An 8913-nucleotide genomic window follows, 5' to 3' on the forward strand; every position below is an offset into this window, starting at 1 on the left:
TGTATGTAGACTGAGACATAGACATGTAGCAATAGTTACAAAAGTCAAAATGTATGCAGACAATAATATGAATACAGATAATCATGTAAACATGTCAAAAAGTTGTCTGAGTGGCAGAGAATTAAATCAGAACTGTATTATTAAGTTAGCAAATTCTCAGAAATCTGAAATTTTGTATGTATTTTTCAAAAATAATTTCACATCATTTTTCTTTGAATGTCTTTTAGTAGGTATAATACCACAACTTGTGGGCTTATTATGGTCACGCTGTTGAATTACAGAGTAAATAATTTGTATTCAGTAAAAGAGATATATATAGAGAGAGGATGGGGAATGTGAGAATGACATATAAAGATTGTTTGAGGTACAACTATAGAAATATACAAGTAGACCAATACAACAAAATAGTCAGTCCAGAAATAAACCCATATATGTGTATTCACCTGATTTATGACAAAGATGGCCAGCTTTTTTTTTTTTTCCCCCAAACGTGATAGTCTTCCAATAGATGGTGCTTGGTTAATTGAATTTGGACAAAAATGATTCTTACTCATAGCATCACACTATAAATAAAAATCAATTAAGAAACTTTAGTAGTTTTAAATGTAAACTGTAAAAAAATAAAGATTTTATAAGAAAACATAGAATACCTTTATGTCTTAGTAAAGGCTACAATAAAAAGATACCATAGATCGAGTGGTTCAAATAACAAGTATATATTTCTCATAGTTCTGGGAAGATCATAATCAAGGTACCAGCCTATACTGTTTCTGGTGAGGGCCCTTTTCTTGACTTGCAGAAGCCTGTCTTCTCTTGATATCTTCACATTGCAGAGAGAGACAGAGTAGTAAAGACAGAGAATGTTCTAGTCTCTTTCTCTTCTAGGACACTAATCCCATTAGGGCCTCAACCTTCATGAACTCATGTAAGCCTAGTTACATCTCAAAGGTCCTGCAGCCTAAAACCATCTCATTAAGGGGTAAGTTTTCAACAAATAAAGGTGAAGGGAGACAAAAGCATGCAGTCCATAACAATTTATGACATTACAGAAGATGAAGATTTCTTATTTAGCATGGAAAAAGAGTTTACTATCAAAGAAAAAAACTAAAGATTGCTTTAAAATCGTTATTAAGTGAAAGTTAAGATTAAAATTAAGAAATTCTTTTCCTAAAGACACCATTAATAAAGTAACAAGAGAGTGAAAGAACACATTTGTGAATATGCATCTGACAAAAGATGTGTATATAATATATGTAAAGGAATACTACATAAAGACATATGACCTAATTTCAAAAAAATAGGAAAAATATTTAGATGGGTACTTTACAAAAATGGGTATCTAACAGACCAATAAGCACATTTGAAAAGTTGCTCAACTTTGTTAACCCCTAGAAATGCAATGTCACCAAGTACTTATCAGAAAATTTAAAATAAAAAAGACTGATGATACTAAGTATTAGCTAAATTACAGAGCAACTGGGATTCACATCCATTGTTGATGTAAGTATTAATTGCTACTATCACTTTGGAAAACTGTTTGGTGGTATCCACTTAAATCAATACTAACATTACTAAAGACCCAGTAATTTCACTTCTAGGTATATTTGCAACATAAATGGTTATAAATATCAACCAAGACAAATGTTCCATGTCTGAGGCAGCATTATTCATAAGTGTATGAACAAAAATGTAGATAGGTATTCTTTTCATCCTTCAACAACTGAAAGATGAAACAAACACATATTTTTATATCATGAAATGCTGAATAGAAATGACAATCAATGACATATATGCAATAACATGCATGAACCATAAAAAATTATTATTGAATGAAAGCAGTTGCAAAGAATACATACACATACACTACTTACATAAATTTCAAAAGCAAGCAGGAATAACCTGTTTGTAGAAATCAAATTATGATTATGTACTAGTGACTGGAATGAGACAGGATTAGTGCTTCTGAGGTTCTGGAAATATTAATGTCATGTCTTCTGATGTGAGTGTTCATCAAATTGTGTGTTGCTTTTGTGGTAATATATCCAGCTATACAAATTATTATATGTATAATTTTCATCATATACATTTTACTTCAGTGTTAATATTACTTTAAATTAATATAAATGATTTTAAAACAAAAACCTATTATGATGTTTTAATGATATCTTAGTCATAAAATAATTTTATATAAAATGAACATTTTATAATATCTATTCTGGATTAATTCTCTATTGTGTTCTTTATTTATCTAACTCATTGCTGTTCTATATTTCTTTGAGTATCCCTTGTCATGATAAAATTTTTAAAAAATCAATTTGTGGCTAATACATTTTCAGCTTCATTTTGCAGTAGAAAAGTTGAAGAAATAGAATCCAATGTATTTCATCACAAGTCACAGTGGATCAGATAAAGCGTGTAAAAATCAGCTTCCAAATGGACAAAAATTTGCCTTCACAATTAGGATTCATAATTTTCAAAGTACTAAGAAAAACATAATTTAAAATCCTAGAATGAAACTCAAATACATTTCCGTGCAGTTATCAGGTGTGGGGGTGGGACGGATGAGCATTGCCAGTAATTAACACTCCAGGGATAGCATTAAGCTGAAACTGCATTCAAGTTGGTGAAAAACTACCTCTGCTTCCTGGAATCTGGAGTGGGACAGATCTATGCTGTCTCCCAGGGGTCCCAGTGGAAAAAAAAAAGGTTCAGTTATCCATAGCAATAAACTGGTCATTACCGTCTTCTTTATTGGATTTCTTCCTTCCTCTGTCTCACTTTCCCATTCCCTATTGTTGCTCCCTGAATCCACCTCCTAATTAAACTTTATACATGACAGCTCTTGTATCAAATACTGTTTCTGAAGCCAACCCAACGCAATGCTAAAGCTGAAGAAGAAATAAAACCATAACAAAACTCACCAGCTTATTTAACAGATGACTGAGATGTTTGGAAGAATCCTAGGGAGTTTTCTGAGAAATGTTCTGGCCCTACCCACAGTTAGTGTTTTGGCCTGTCTCCTTGCAAATATGCACGGTCATAAATTAGGGCAAAAAAAAGAGTTAAGCTCTGCAATTTTACGTTTTCCAAAATAAAACCATTGTTTTGATTAAGCTATACAAAAAGCATGTGTTTTATTTTAATTATAACACAAAATAATTATTTTTCTTACACATTTGTCTTTTTTATGATATAACATTGTCTGCCATTTTTTCCCTTTCTCTTTATTTTTGTATAACTGTGATAAAATTTGTGGTTTCATAAAACTGTGCTGTTTGTTTTAAAACACCACAAATAAAGTGGGACATAAGTGAACAGATTATAACACTGGAAATAGAAATATAGAAAATCATTCCATGATTTTGCTAGGATCCAGAATGAAGTCTAATCTTTAACTCTGTCAGTTTATGATTTGCAGTGGCTTTTCCTCAACCAGTTTCTCCAAACAATATTTATGCTTCTTTTGGAGGAAAAATGTGTAGGAATTTGTCATCACCAACTCAAAAGCATGTAGGAAATAACCAGAACAGACATGTAAGCAAAAACTCAAATATGTTTGCAACACCTTTGCAGCAAAAATGACTTTTTTTTACACCAGTAACTTCTGTTATTCAACATAAGTTATGTTATGTTGAATAACATAACTACTTAGAAGTAGTTATATAGGTTATGTTGAATAACTTAGAAATAGTTTACTTCAGTGCTTCCTTATTCAACTATATTGTCCATGAAAGCCATAACACCTAATCATAAGCAATAAAAAGCAAAACGACACATAAAGATCCATACAGTTTAGTATCAGGGCAAAAAACAAATTAGAAGCACTACTAATTCCTCTGTGTTTCCTTCCAATCCACTCTCACTCTCTAGCAACTTCTACATTCATGAAATGAGCCTAAACAAGGAATATTCATGACTATTGCCTCAGAAGTCTCAACATATTTTTTGGTTTATTTATTTCTGTGTGCTACTTGGAGATGTTATAATTGGAATATATCATTACTATAGACAGAACTACTGTGTACAATTTAGAAAGCTGCATTTCTATATTAGTTATGGGGGCATTTTCAAAAACATTAATTTGATAAAAAGATTTGAAACAACATCAGAAATAGTGGACAAAATGGCTAACGTAGAATTTCTTTATTTTGCTACAATTCCAGAATGATCCATTTCTAGCTAGTGCCAGCACATCACTCAAAACCATCTGTAATTGATGGTATTTTTTCTTTTATTTCTAGTAAAAACAAAAAAACTTAGAATTAAATAATTTTAGCTGGGAGTAAACTATCAGTGACATAGAAGACTAAACAATAGCCTTGCAAGTGACATGTTCATAGAACTGTAGTTTATGTTCAACATTTGTTGCCTCTAAACTATACCCAACTTATCAAAGAATGCTGAAGAGGAAGCCCTATTTTGTGACTAGGAGGATTATATGGTATCAGCCTCCTCATGCACATTTTAAATTGCAGTCATCTGAAGTCTGGTAGCCAGATGTTCCATCTCAACTGAGGCCCCACAGCATTAAAAATAACGTTTTCACAAATGTCTAATGATTACCTGAGACAATGTTGGCTTTGTCCCAAAAGTCTCCCATTAGGATTTGCTTAGCCTCCATATAGTATGTAGATACGCCACAGGCTCTGCACTTTCTCTACTGAGTCAGAGGGGCAAAATGGCTGAGAGGGATACACAGAAGGAAAGCTCTCTGCACTCTGCCTGACTGAAAAGTCACTTTCAAATGAACTGCTTCATGGTAACCCACAATTTCCTATTCTCCACATCATTTCAGCATACCGTAAATGTAATTGAAATAATTTTCTTTGTTATATTCAGAAGGTTGACATCCTTTTGGCATGGATCTAGAGAGCTGTCACATGCCTGTGGAAGGTTTTTTGTGTTTTGTTTTTGTCCCTGTCATGTGAAAGCAAACTATCCTTTGTTTATTCGCATAAGGGAAAAGAGACATTCAAGATTAATTGCTGGTTATCTGATACCAGTGACTGAATGGCTTTGATCCAGTTATAAGAAGATATCTGTAAAAACAACTATAATTGGGTGCTGGAAACATCATCATCTATGCATCTTTCTAATATTTAATAATTGCTCAGACACCACCAATACACACATAGACAAACACACACACAGATCTGATGTTGTTTGTAATTTGTTCTTTAGGCAAGCAGGAGAAATTCCAGTGATTTTTACTGAACTCTATCTATCAAAATAGTTAAGTCCTACTTCATGGTTCATGGACTGGAAGAATAAACGCAGGGACTAGCATAAAGAGTCCTTTTAGTGAAAAATGGGTTTATCACCAGACACGTACATCTCTGTGTGTTAGCCCTGGTTAGCATCTTGGGTCCCTGAAATTGGCATTATTTTTTGGTATACTTTTAAAGATTCACCAATAATAATGATTTTTTACAGCATAATTATACAGGTAAATACTCAAAGGTTGGAGGTGGGAAGAAATGGAGAAGTGATCAGACTATATACGTAGAGTGATACAGCACAGATAGTCTACAATGTTGCAATTTTAAGGGACACTGAAGATTAGAACTGACTTATTTTGGAAAATTTGCAGGCGGTTGTTATACTGTAAATCCAATAGTGACAAATGTTAACCTATGGACCAAATCTAGTTCTATGCCTGTTTTAAAAATAAAGTTTTATTGGAGCACATTCAGTCATTTACAAATGATCTAAAGTTGTTTTTATACTACAATAGCAGAATTGAGTAATTTTGACATATATCACATGGCCCACAGAGCCCAAAATGTCCACCATCTAGCCTGTACAAAAAAGTTGTGGTGAGCTTGAGACTAAATAGTTAGCTGGAATTATACTTCCCTTACCAGCTATAGATTCTCTTTATATAAACTGAATTGTATTTTACTGGCTCTATCAGTTTAATATCTATATACCTACTTATTATACATAGCAACGGATCTCTATAAAATATACCAATATTTTTCTAATTCACCTCATCCGAAGAAACTGCTGGGAAAATATATATTTCTGAGTTCACCATGGAATATCCTGATGTAGCATTTCTGCTAAATTCTATGAATATTTTCACAAGAGCCACAAGTAATGATTATGAGAACTATGAGAAGGCAATAGAAGACCATTTGCAGATAACTGCTTATTAAGTTTGCCTTGCCATTAGCTATGTTGACCATAATTATGCCAGTTCAGGTTTTGGTGGCTAAATGTTCTCAATTAGGATCTACCATCTTATGATGCTCCTATTCCCACTGAATTCAGTGGGTTTATTTCAATTATGTTCTCCAGAAGAAAATCTCTGAGATTATCATTTCACCAAAATCTGACAGACATACTTGTCAGGAAAATATATAACTCCTCCACACATGCTGTAGCAGGTGTGTGTGTGTGTGTGTGTGTGTGTGTATGTGTGTGTGTGTATGTGTGTGTGTGTTTAAATGCGCAAAGGTTGCCAAAGATATTCCTGTTGCCAAAATTATTCCTGTTTCTAAATCCACTGAACTTTCCTGTCCATTACCAACTTGAATTCTCAACAGTACTGAATACATTTATAGGGAGAAAATAATACCATACAATTTCTCATTATTTCAGTCCATAAAATTTAAACCTAAGTCCTATTGGTTACATCTCCATATGTCTATTAAACCTGGTTATGCTAGCAAGTCAATTTACCATCACTCTAATCTAAGTCATTATCATCTCTTTCTTCCAAATTAGTACAATTGTTTCACTCTTATTTACCTGCAAGAAGCTCAGGTGTAGCCAAAATCTTCCTTTCTAAATAAATACTCATTAATTTTATATATTTGTGTGTAATTTTCTAATGGATTTCCATTGTACCTCGATAACATCCAAACCCCTTAGTATGACTTGAAAATTCTTTCAAGATTTAGCTCCTACTTTTTAGTCTCATTGTCTGTCACTCTCCCTCTTGTTCAATCATCATATATACAGCACTGTCTCTCAGACAAAAACTAAAGACATAATGTTCCATCTGCCTAGAATACTCTTCTTATGTATTCCTCCCACTACATTCATTTGAATTACTTGTTGCTTGAGACATGCTAAAACAGGTGTGTAAAGAAGAGAACTCTGCTTGACACAGTGGGGATCTGTGTCCCCACCCAAATCTCATGTCAAATTGTCATCCCCAATGTTGGAGGTGGGGCCTGGTGGGGGGTGATTGGATCATGGAAGTGGTTTCTCATGGTTTAACACCATCCCTCTTGCTGCTGTTGTGGCGATCATCAGATCTCATGAGATCTGCTTGTTTAAAAGTGTATAGTACCTCCTCCCTCTCTCTTCCTCCTCCTGCTCCTCCTAGGTAAGATGCCTTGCTCTCCCTTTGCCTTCTGCCATAATTAAAAGCTCCCTGAGGACTCTCCAGAAGCAGAAGTCACCATGCTTCCTGTATAGCCTGTGGAACCATGAGCAAATTAAATCTCTTTTCTTTATAAATTACCCAGTTTCAGGTATCTCTTTATAGCAGTGCAAGAATAGATGGATACACTGCTGTAATGTCAATTATATTGGAAATGACTTATTCAGTACCATAAACTATATGAGACATGAGAACTTACTTGCTCACATGAATCTGGATAATTACCTGAACAAAGTAGGTAACAATGTATGTATGTTAATAGGACACCTTTTCCCTCCAACATCTTAAATTACTTTTTACCAGCTTATTAAAGCCTTGAAGTTAAATTTATAAAAATATAACCTACAAAGATTCAAGTATTAGTCATTGAGCAACTTGTTTAAGAATTTTAGAAACTGAACTCTGATCTCTTTAAAATGAGTTAATTAGATTTTAAAATTTTCTTACTATTTAACTACTATAATGTTTAAAAAATATTGGTGTTCCCAATATTTTAATAAATTATTTGGTATAAAATAATTCTTTAAACTAGAGATATAATCACAAGTTCAGACAATTTGTAGTTACTTGGATCCACAAATTTCACAGTTACAACTGGAGCTGATAAAGTTTTGTAATAAATATTATAAAAACACACGTATGAATCCAAATAAGAGACAGCACAAAAATAATGCTAATACCATAAGCCTAGTAGGTCTCATTTCTTTTTCTGCATCCAAGGCCTGAAATTATGAGGTTCACATGCAAGACGCACTCTCATGTCAAAGAAATTATGGCAGAAAAATCACTATAGAATTTTATACTGCAACCATTTACTATATTTTTAAGTCATTCTGTATAGCTATAACATTCAAACTCTAGATATTAGTTGGCACCAAATTCCCAGTGAATGCCATTTCCTCTCCAACTTAATAAAAGGTATTAGAAAACAATTAAGAATAACATTATTTGAAAAAACTATATATATGTTCTTTTTCATGAATAAGTTTTGTATAAATTGCATCACTCTGCTTATCACTACAAATAAATTACTTGCTCTACTCTTACAAATGATGGTGACAAAGAAATGTACCAGGAAACCTACAGGTTAATCTACAATTTAAAAGGTATATTTTGCTTATGCATTTCTTTTCCTGACAACTTTCCAAATAGATTGTTTTCACAGAAAATTCTGGTATGAGAATATGTAGTCAAAGATAATAATCCCTATGTGCTATAAACTGGGTGTTTTACATCCCTCAAATATATATGTTGAAGCCCTAACCCTTAATGGGAAGGTATTTGGAAGTGGGGACTTCGGAAAGTAATTAGGCTTAGATGATACCATGAGGGTGGGATCCCATGCTGTAACTGGTGTGCTTATAAGAAAAGGAATAGACATCAGAGCTCTCTTTCTTTCTGCTATGATGTGAGGACACAAAGAGAATGTAGCCATTTGCAAGCCAGAAAAAAAGGCTTCATCAGAAACCAAATGATCCAGCACGTCGATGGTGGACTTTGCTTTCTCCAAGTTTGTGAGA

This window comes from Pongo abelii, chromosome 22 (genome assembly GCF_028885655.2).
Source record: "Pongo abelii isolate AG06213 chromosome 22, NHGRI_mPonAbe1-v2.0_pri, whole genome shotgun sequence".
NCBI classification, from domain to species: domain Eukaryota; kingdom Metazoa; phylum Chordata; class Mammalia; order Primates; family Hominidae; genus Pongo; species Pongo abelii.